This window comes from Balaenoptera musculus, chromosome 6 (genome assembly GCF_009873245.2).
Source record: "Balaenoptera musculus isolate JJ_BM4_2016_0621 chromosome 6, mBalMus1.pri.v3, whole genome shotgun sequence".
Classification (NCBI taxonomy): Eukaryota; Metazoa; Chordata; class Mammalia; order Artiodactyla; family Balaenopteridae; genus Balaenoptera; species Balaenoptera musculus.
In genome coordinates, this window is record NC_045790.1 from 77,633,255 (window position 1) to 77,644,750 (window position 11,496).

Here is an 11,496-nt window from a genome sequence, read left to right on the forward strand (position 1 = left end):
CAATTTACATTCCCACCAACAGTGTGCAAGGGCTCCCTTTTCTCCACCCCCTTGCCAACATTTGTCATTTGTATGTGGTATTTTGAGTCACAGCGATTGTGACAGGTGTGAGGTGATATGTCATTTGCATTTCTCTGATAATTAGTGATGTTGAGCATCTTTTCATGTGCCTGTTGGCCATCTGTATGTCTTCTTTAGAAAAATGTCTGTTGAAGTCTTCTGCCTATTTTTCAATCATGTTGTTTGGTTTTTTCATATTGAGTTGTATGAGCTGTTTATATATGTTGGATATTAATCACTTTTGGTCATATCATTTGGAAATATTGAATATTTTCTCCCATTCATGAGGTTGCCTTTTCTTTTTGGCAATGGTTTCCTTTGTTGTGCAAGAGCTTTTACATTTAATTAGGCCCCATTTTTAAATTTATGGTTTTTAAAACAATTTATTTTATTGAAGTATAGTTAATTTACAATGTTGTGTTAATTTCTGCTGTACAACAAAGTGATTCAGTTATACACACACACACACACACACACACACACACACATCCTTTTTCACATTCTTTTCCATTATGGTTTATCACAGGATACTGAATATAGTTCCCTCTACTATACAGTAGGACCTTGTTGTTTATCCGTTCTCTATAGAATAGTTTGCATCTTCTAATCCCAAACTCCCAATCCATCCCTCCCTCATCCCCCTCCCCCTTGGAGACCACTCACTTGTTTGTGAGTCTGTTTCTGTTTCACAGATAAGTTCATTTGTGTCACATTTTAGATTCCACATATAAGTGATACCATGTGGATTATGCTTTTGTTTTCTTTGCCTTAGGAGATAGATCCAAAAAACATTGTTATGATTTATATCAAAATGTGTTCTATGTTTTCTTCTGGGATTTTTATGGTTTTCAGTCTTACATTTAGGTCTTTAATCCATTTTAAGTTTATTTTTGTATAATGTGTGAGAAATGTTCTAATTTCATTCTTTTCCATGTAGCTGTCCAGTTTTCCCAGTGCCGCTTATTGAAGAGACTGTCTTTTCTCCATTGTATATCCTTACCTCTTTTCTTGTAGATTGACTGTAAGCACGCTGGTTTATTTCTTGGCTCTCTATTCTGTCCCATTGCTCTGTGAGTTTGTTTTTGTGCAGTACCGTGCTGTTTTGATTACTGTAGCTTTGCAATATAGTCTGAAGTCAGGGAGTGTGATACCTTCAGCTCTGTACTTCATCCTCAAGATTGTTTTGGCTATTCGGGGTCTTTTGTATTTCTATACAAAATTTCAAATTATTTTGTAGTTCTGTGAAAAATGCCATTGGTATTTTGATAGAGGTTATATTGAATCTGTAGATTGCCTTGGATCATTTTAACAGTATTAATTCTTTTATCCATGAATGTGGTATATCTTTCCATTTGTTTGTGTCTTCAATTTCTTTCATTACTTTCTTTTAGTTTTCATAGTACAGGTGTTTCACTTCTGTAGTTAGATTTATTCTTAGGTATTTTATTCTTTTTGATGTGATCGTAAATGGGCCCAGGGGTCCCAGACCTGGTGTCAGACTGTTGGTGAGTGGGGCTGGTTTCATGACACAGCTGGCTGCAGGGTCTGGCTTGTACTGAAGCTTGTGCTGGCCTGCTGGTGAGTGGGGCCGAATCCCAGCATGGCTGGCTGAAGGACACAAAGTATCTCAGAGCTGGTGTTGGCCTTCAGGTGGGTGGGGTCAGGGCCAGGTTGTCCTGAGGCTGATGCCTCCCTACTGGTGGGTGAGGCTGATGCCTCCCTACTGGTGGGTGAGGCTGTTCCTGAGGCTAGAGTCACCTCACTGGTGAGCAGGGCTGAGGACCAGGGTGTCTTAGGATTGGTGTCTGACCACTGGTGGGTGAAGCTGGGTCCTGAGATCTCTGGATGCAGGGCCCTGAGTGTCCTGGGTCTAGTGTCTGCACAATGGTGTGTGGGGCCAAGTCCTGAGCCCTCTGGTGGAGAGGGCTGTGTCCAGGTGTGGCTGTGGGCTCAGGATGTCTTAAGGGACTCTGCCTGCTGGGGGTGGGGCTATGTTCCTGCCTGGCTAGTTGCTTGGCCTGCAACACTCCAGTTCTGGTGTGTACAGACTGATGGGCTGGGGCGGGGCTCAGTCCTGAGGCTAATATGCTCGAGGGAGGATTCCAAAATGGCACTTGCCAGCACTAGTGTCCACGTGGTAGAAGGAGCTCACTAAAAACATCTGCTGCCACTATTTATGTCCCCAGGGTGAGCGCCAGTTGCCTCCTGCGTCTTCATGAGACTCTCCAAGATCAGCTGGTGGGGTGGTTCTGAACCAGGTCCCTTTCAGTTTACTGCTTCTGACCTGGATCCTGGAGTATGCGCGATATTGTGTGTGCCCTTTAAGAGTAGAGTCTATTTCCCACAGCTTTCTGGGTCTTCTGAAAGTAAGCCCCACTGTCCTTCAGAGTCAGATGTTCTGGGGGCTTGTGTTCCTGATGCAGGACCCCCGGGCTGGAGAGCCCAATGTGGAGCTCAGACCCCTTGCTCCTTTGGGAGAACCTCTGCAGTTGTAATTATTCTCCCATTTCTGGGTTGCCCACCTGGGAGCATGGGTGACTCCACCCCTTCTACCTGTCTTGTTGTGGTTCCTTCTTTATATCTTTAGTTGTAGAAGAACTTTTCTGGTAGATTCCAGTCTTTCTCATCAATAGTTACTCTGTAAATAGTTGTAATTTTGGTGTCCCTGTGAGAGAAGAGCTCAGGGTTTTCCTACTCTACCATCTCCTTTCACACCCACCAACCACTAATTTAATATCTATCTTTTTATATTTGCCTGTTCTAGACCTTTCATATAAATGGAATCATACAATGTATAGGCCTTTGTGACTGGCTTTTTTTACTTAGCATGTTTTGAATGGTTTGCTATTTTTAAAAATTAGATTTTATATCATTTCAATGTTAATTTCATAAGATTAATTGGTTTACTTGGCATCTTAAAATATTTGTGTATAATTTCTACAACAAGGGGATCATGAATTGCTTAGACATTTCAAATAATTTACAGTAAAATCATCTGGTTTTGTAGTAATTTTCTTTTTTTTGTTGTTTATTTATTTATTTATTTATTTATTGTCTTATTAGTCATCCATTTTATACACATCAGTGTATACATGTCAGCCCCAATCTCCCAATTCATCACACCACAACCCCCACCCACTGCCGCTTTCCACCCTTGGTGTCCATACGTTTTTTCTCTACTTCTGTGTCTCAATTTCTGCTCTGAAAACCGGTTCATCTGTACCATTTTCTAGGTTCCAAATATATGCGTTAATATACGATATTTGTTTTTGTCTTTCTGACTTACTTCACTCTGTATGACAGTCTCTAGATGCATCCATGTCTCTACAAATGACCCAATTTCGTTCGTTTTTATGGCTGAGTAATAGTCCATTGTATATATGTACCATATCTTCTTTATCCATTCGTCTGTTGATGGGCATTTACATTGTTTCCATGACCTGGCTATTGTAAATAGTGCTGCAATGAACATTGGGGTGCATGTGTCTTTTTGAATTATGGTTTTCTCTGGGTATATGCCCAGTAGTGGGATTGCTGGGTCATATGGTAATTCTATTTTAAGTTCTATAAGGAACCTCCATACTGTTCTCCATAGCGGCTGTATCAATTTACATTCCCACCAACAGTGCAAGAGGGTTCCCTTTTCTCCACACCCTCTCCAGCATTTGCTGTTTGTAGATTTTCTGATGATGCCCCTTCTAACTGGTGTGAGGTGATACCTCATTGTAGTTTTGATTTGCATTTCTCTAATAATTAGTGATGTTGAGCAGCTTTTCATGTGCTTCTTGGCCATCTGTATGTCTTCTTTGGAGAAATGTCTATTTAGGTCTTCTGCCCATTTTTGGATTGGGTTGTTTGTTGTTTTAATATTGAGCTGCATGAACTGTTTATATATTTTGGAGATAAATCCTTTGTCTGATGATTCATTTGCAAATATTTTCTCCCATTCTGAGGGTTGTCTTTTCGTCTTGTTTATGGTTTCCTTTGCTGTGCAAAAGCTGTTAAGTTTCATTAGGTCCCATTTATTTATTTTTGTTTTTATTTCCATTACTCTAGGAGGTGGATCAAAAAAGATCTTGCTGTGATTTATGTCAAAGAGTGTTCTTCCTGTTTTCCTCTAAGAGTGTTATAGTGTCCAGCCTTACATTTATGTCTCTAATCCATTTTGAGTTTATTTTTGTGTATGGTGTTAGGGAGTGTTCTAATTTCATTCTTTTACACGTAGCTGTCCAGTTTTCCCAGAACCACTTATTGAAGAGAGTGTCTTTTCTCCATTGTGTATCCTTGCCTCCTTTGTTGTAGATCAGTTGTTCATAGGTGCGTGGTTTTATCTCTGGGCTTTCTATCCTGTTCCATTGATCTGATTTTCTGTTTTTGTGCCAGTACCATATTGTCTTGCTTACTGTAGCTTTGTAGTATAATCTGAAGTCAGGGAGTCTGATTCTTCCAGCTTCGTTTTTTCCCTTCAAGACTGCTTTGGCTATTTGGGGTCTTTTGTGTCTCCATACAAATTTTAAGATTTTTTGTTCTAGTCCCGTAAAATACATGCCATTTTTAATTTGATAGGGATTCCATTGAATCTGTAGATTGCTTTGGGTAGTATAGTCATTTTCACAATATTGATTCTTCCAATCCCAGAACATGGTATATCTCTCCATCTGTTGGTATCATCGATAATTTCTTTCATCAGTGTCTTATAGTTTTCTGCATACAGGTCTTTTGTCTCCCTAGGTAGGTTTATTCCTAGGTATTTTATTCTTTTTGTTGCAGTGGTAAATGGGAGTGTTTCCTTAATTTCTCTTTCAGATTTTTCATCATTAGTATATAGGAATGCAAGAGATTTCTGTGCATTAATTTTGTATCCTGCAACTTTAGCAAATTCATTGATTAGCTCTAGTAGTTTTCTGGTAGCATCTTTAGGATTCTCTATGTGTAGTATCATGTCATCTGCAAAGAGTGACAGTTTTACTTCTTCTTTTCCAATTTATATTCTTTTTATTTCTTTTTTTCTCTGATTGCCATGGCTAGGACTTCCAAAACTATGTTGAATAATAGTGGTGAGAGTGGACATCCTTGTCTTGTTCCTGATCTTAGAGGAAATGGTTTCAGTTTTTCACCATTGTGAATGATGTTTGCTGTGGGTTTTTCATATATGACCTTTATTATGTTGAAGTAGGTTCCCTCTATGCCAGTTTCTGGACGGTTTTTATCATAAATGGGTGTTGAATTTTGTCAAAAGCTTTTTCTGCATCTATTGAGATGATCATATGGTTTTTATTCTTCAGTTTGTTAATATGCTGTATCACATTGATTGATTTGCGTATATTGAAGAATCCTTGCATCTCTGGGATAAATCCCACTGATTCATGATGTATGATCCTTTTAATGTGTTGTTGGATTCTGTTTGCTAGTATTTGGTTGAGGATTTTTGCATCTATATTCATCAGTGATATTGGTCTGTAATTTTTTTTATAGTATCTTTGTCTGGTTTTGGTATCAGGGTGATGGTGGCCTCATAGAATGAGTTTGGGAGTGTTCCTTCCTGTGCAATTTTTGAAAGAGTTTGAGAAGGATGGGTGTTAGCTCTTCTCTAAATGTTTGATAGAATTCACCTGTGAAGCCATCTGGTCCTGGACTTTTGTTTGTTGGAAGACTTTTAATCACAGTTTCAATTTCATTACTCGTGATTGGTCATTCATATTTTCTGTTTCTTCCTGGTTCAGTCTTGGAAGGTTATACCTTTCTAAGAATTTGTCCATTTCTTCCAGGTTGTTCCTTTTATTGGCGTAGAATTGCTTCTAATAGTCTCTTAGAATGCTTTGTATTTCTGTGGTGTCTGTTGTAACTTCTCCTTTTTCATTTCTAATTTTATTGATTTGAGTCCTCTCCCTCTTCTTCATGATGAGTGTGGCTAATGGTTATCAATTTTGTTTATCCTCTCAAAGAACCAGCTTTTAGTTTTATTGATCTTTGCTATTGTTTTCTTTGTTTTTATTTCATTTATTTGTGCTGTGATCTTTATGATTTCTTTCCTTTTGCTAACTTTGGGTTTTGTTTGTTCTTCTTTCTCTAATTCCTTTACCTGTAACATTAGATTGTTTATTTGAGATTTTTCTTGTTTCTTGAGGTAGGCTTGTATAGCTATAAACTTCCCGCTTAGAACTGCTTTTGCTGCATCCCATAGGTTTTGGATCGTCGTGTTTTCCTTGTCATTTATCTCTAGGTATTTTTTGATTTTCTCTTTGATTTCTTCAGTGATCTCTTGGTTATTTAGTAACGTATTGTTTAGCCTCCATGTGTTTGTGTTTTTTACGTTTTTTTCCCTGTAATTCATTTCTAATCTCATACCACTGTGGTCTGAAAAGATGCTTGATATGATTTCAGTTTTCTTAAATATACTGAGGCTTGATTTGTGACCCAAGATGTGATCTATCCTGGAGAATGTTCCATGCGCACTTGAGAAGAAAGTGTAATCTGCTGTTTTTGGATGGAATGTCCTATAAATATCAATTAAATCTATCTGGTCTATTATGTCATTTAAAGCTTCTGTTTCCTCATTTATTTTCATTTTGGATGATCTGTCCATTGGTTAAATGAGGTGTTAAAGTCCCCCAGAATTACTGTGTTACTGTTGATTTCCTCTTTTATAGCTGTTAGCAGTTGCCTTATGTATTGAGGTGCTCCTATGTTGGGTGCATATATATTTATAATTGTTATATCTTCTTCTTAGATTGATCCTCGATCATTACGTAGTGTCCTGTAGTGTCCTTCCTTGTCTCATGTAACATTCTTTATTTGAAAGTCTATTTTATCTTATATGAGTATTGTTACTCCAGCTTTCTTTTGATTTCCATTTGCATGGAATATCTTTTCCCCTCCCCTCACTTTCAGTCTGTATGTGTGCCTAGGTCTGAAGTGGGTCTCCTGTAGACAGCATATATATGGGTGTTGTTTTTGTATCCATTCAGCAAGCCTGTGTCTTTTGGTTGGAGCATTTAATGCATTCACATTTAAGGTAATTATCGATATGTATGTTCTTATGACTGTTTTCTTAATTGTTTTGGGTTTGTTTTTGTAGGTCCTTTTCTTCTCTTGTTTTTCCCACTTTAGAAGTTCCTTTAGCATTTGTTGTAGAGCTGGTTTGGTGGTGCTGAATTCTCTTAGCTTTTGCTTATCTGTAAAGCTTTTGATTTCTCCATCTGAATGAGATCCTTGCTGGGTAGAGTAATCTTGTTTGTAGGTTCTTCCCTTTCATCACTTAAATATATCATGCCACTCCCTTCTGGCTTGTAGAGTTTCTGCTGAGAAATCAGCTGTTAACCTTATGGGAGTTCCCTTGTATGTTGTTTGTCATTTTTCCCTTGCTGCTTTCAATAATTTTTATTTGTGTTTAATTTTTGCCAATTTGATTACTGTGTGTCTCGGCGTGTTTCTCCTTGGGTAAATCCTGTATGGGACTCTCTGTGCTTCCTGGACTTGGGTGGCTATTTCCTTTCCCATGTTAGGGAAGTTTTCGACTATAACCTCTTCAAATATTTTCTCGAGTCCTTTCTGTCTCTGTTCTCCTTCTGGGACCCCTATAGTGCAAATGTTGTTGCGTTTAATGTTGTCCCAGAGGCCTCTTATGCTGTGTTCATTTCTTTTCATTCTTTTTTCTTTATTCTGTTCCACAGCAGTGAATTCCACCATTCTGTCTTCCAGGTCACTTATCCATTCTTCTGCCTCAGTTATTCTGCTATTGATTCCTTTTTGTGTATATTTCATTTCATTTATTGTATTGTTTATCCCTGTTTGTTTGTTCTTTAATTCTTCTATATCGTTGTTAAATATTTCTTGCATCCTTTCGATCTTTGCCTCCATTCTTTTTCCGAGGTCCTGGATCATCTTCACTATCATTTTTCTTAATTCTTTTTCTGGAAGGTTTCTTATCTCCACTTCATTTCATTGTTTTTCTGGGGTTTTATCTTGTTCCTTCATCTGGTACATAGCCCTCTGCCTTTTCATCTTGTGTATCTTTCTGTGAATGTGGTTTTTGTTCTACAGGCTGCAGGATTGTAGTTCTTCTAGTTTCTGCTGTCTGCCCTCTGTTGGATGAGGCTCTCTAAGAGGCTTGTGCATGTTTCCTGATGGGAGGGACTGGTGGTGGTTAGAGGTGGCTGTTGCTCTGATGGGCAGAGCTCAGTAAAACTTTAATCCGCTTGTCTTCTGATGGGTGGGGCTGGGGTCCCTCCCTGTTGGTTATTTGGCCTGAGGCACCCCAACACTGGAGCCTACCTGGGCTCTTTGGTGGGGCTAATGGCTGACTCTGGGAGGGCTCACACCAAGGAGTACTTCCCAGAACTTCTGCTGCCAGTGTCCTTGTCCCTTGATGAGCCACAGCTGCCCCCGCCTCTGCAGGGGACCCTCCAACACTAGCAGGTAGGTCTGCTTCAGTCTCCCCTGGGGTCACTGCTCCTTTCCCTGGGTCTCGATGCGCACACTACTTTGTGTGTCCCCTCCAGGAGTGGAGTCTCTATTTCTCCCAGTCCTGCCGAAGTCTTGCAATGAAATCAAATCCTGCTAGCCTTCAAAGTCTGATTCTCTAGGAATTCCTCCACCCGTTGCCATACCCCCAGCTTGGGAAGCCTGATGTGTGGCCCAGAACCTTCACTCCAGTGGGTGGACTTTTGTGGTGTAAGTGTTCTCCAGTTTGTGAGTCACCCACGCAGCAGTTATGGGATTTGATTTTATTGTGATAGCGCCCCTCCTACCATCTCATTTCGGCTTCTCCTTTATCTTTGCATGTGGTGTGTCTTTTTTGGTGAGTTCAAGTGTCTTCCTGTCGATGATTGTTCAGCAGTTAGTTGTGATTCTGGTGTTCTTGAAAGAGGGAGTGAGAACATGTCCTTCTACTATGCCATCTTGAAACAATCTCAATTCTGCAGTAATTTTCTGTTAAGCTCTTTTCTCTCCCGAAAAGTTCAGCAGGTCCCCATGACCGTCTTTGCTTCTGACACTTACATCATGTTCTGAGGTCTCCAAGACCACCATCAGGTTTAAGAATTCACTAGAAGTAGTCACAGCACTCAGCAAAGCTGGTATACTCACAGTTCAGTTTATTACAGTGAAAAGCAGCAAGTTAAAATCAACCAAGGGAAGTGGCACATGGAGCAGGGTACAGGAGACACAACTACAGAGCTTCCACTTGTCCTTTTCAAATAGAGTCATGCAGACAGTGCTCACTTCTCCCAGTAATGGTGTGTGGAAATATACATGGAATATTGCAACCAAGGAATCTCACCCAAGCCTTTGTGTCCAGTTTTCATTTGGCCTTGGTCATGTAGACATGGTTGACCACCTGTGTGACTCATCTTAGTCTGTAGCTCCTCCAGAGCTCCTTAGCTGCTGCCATGTGGCCCAAAGCACCCTCCCCCAACCATAAATCATATAATTAGCAGAGACTATGTGGCATGACCCAAGGACCCCAGGTAAACAAAAACACTCTTATCAGGCAGGATATGCCAAGGTTTAGAGGTTACCTTCTAGGCGTTGAGGGAAAAAGGGCAAGACTGTTTTTAGGGCAAGGTTAATCTTTTACTGTGCACCACTTATAGCTGAAAATGTATTTCGAATTTTTGTTTCTTAAGTTAATTTTGCTTGCGTTTTCCCAGATAATTTGTGTTTTATCAACTTTTTCAAATTTTGGTTGAAATGTAATCTTATGTATTTTCTTATGTATTTTCTATTTTAATTGTCTCTGTTTTTTAAAAAAATCCATTTTCTCCTTTCTAAGCTTTAAATTTGTATTTTTAGTAACTTTTCTTACTGAAATTTGTCAATTTTTAAATTATTTTTCTTTCCTTAGATCTACAAAAGTTAATTCAACAGTTCCTATACTTATTCATTATTTTTATGCTTATTTTTAATGTCTCCTGTTTCTTAAGTTTGTTTTATTGTTTTACTACCCCGAAATTCTTTTCAATTATCAATAGTTGTGCCTCAGATAAACCTCATTGGCTATAATACTGCCACTGCATAAAGTTGAGAATCTTGAATTACATGCCTTATTTATTAACACTTTTTTTTTAAATTTAGTAATAGAAGTCTTCATGACTATGAAATGTTCTGTAACATCACAGATGTTTTTTTCCAAAATTTTTATCTTGTTTTATTTTAATTAAACTTTAAAATTTTGCGGTAGTTGTAGATTCACCTGCATTTGTAAGAAATAATATGGAGAGGTCTCCCATGTATATACTTTGCCAAGTTTGACCCAGTGATAATATCTTGCAGAACTATAGTACAGTACCACAACCAGGATATTGACATTGATACACTCAATATACAGATCATTTTCATCACCACGAGAATCTCTCAGGTTGCCCTTTTATATACATACCCACTTCCATCTCGCTCAGCACTGTTAAGTCTTAGCAACTACTGTAATTTCTGTAGTTTTGCCATTTCAAGACTGTTATATAAATGGAGTCATATAATATGTAACCTTTTGGGATTGACTTTTTTTTTTTTAACTCATCTTAAGTCTATGGAGATTAATCCAAAATGTTGTATCAGTAGTTTGATCCTTTTTATTGCTGAGTAGTATTCCACGGTAAATAAACCACAGTTTGCTTAACCGTTCACCTTTTGAAAGACATTTGGATTGTTTCCAGTTTTGAGCTATAAAGCTGCTATGAACATTTGTGTATAGGTTTTTGGGTGAACATAATCTTCATTTCTCTGGGATAAATCCCCAAGAGTGCAATTGCTAGGTTGTATGGTAGTTGCATGTTATTTCTTTTTCAAAGTGTTTGTACCATTTTACGTTTCCACCAGCAATGCATTAGTCCACCTCCTCTGCATCCTTGTCAGCATTTGATGTTGTCACTATTTTCTCTGATGGTTGTATAGTGATATCTCATTGTGATTTTAATTTTTATTTCTTGAGTGACTAATAATGTTGAACATCTTTTCATATGCTTATTAGCCATCTGTATATCTCTTTTGTGAAAAGTTTCTTCATGTCTTTTGCCCATGCTCTAATTGGTTTATTTAATTTTTTATTGTTGAGTTATCTGAGTTCTTTATATATTTTAGATACTACTCCTGTGTTACATATGTAGTTTGCAGATATTTCTAATTGGTTTATTTAATTTTTTATTGTTGAGTTATCTGAGTTCTTTATATATTTTAGATACCACTCCTGTGTTACATATGTAGTTTGCAGATATTTTCATCCTATCTGTACCTTGTCTTTTTATCCTCTCAATAGGTTCTTTTGCAGAGCAAAAGTTTTTTAATTTTGATGGACGTTCAACTTATTTTTTTTCTGTTATGGATCATGCCCTTTGTGTCAAATGTGTGAACTCTTTGCCTATCTTTAGATTCCAAAGACTTTCTCCTATTTTTATTCCTTAAAGTTTTATATATGTATATATATAAATATTTTATGTATTT

General features: G+C 38.1%; 1 pseudogene; it reads right to left on the minus strand.

Annotated features, from left to right (window-relative positions):
• Window positions 1-9,986: 9,986 nt before the first annotated feature.
• On the minus strand, window positions 9,987-10,082 carry LOC118897600 (annotated as a pseudogene).
• Window positions 10,083-11,496: the final 1,414 nt, after the last annotated feature.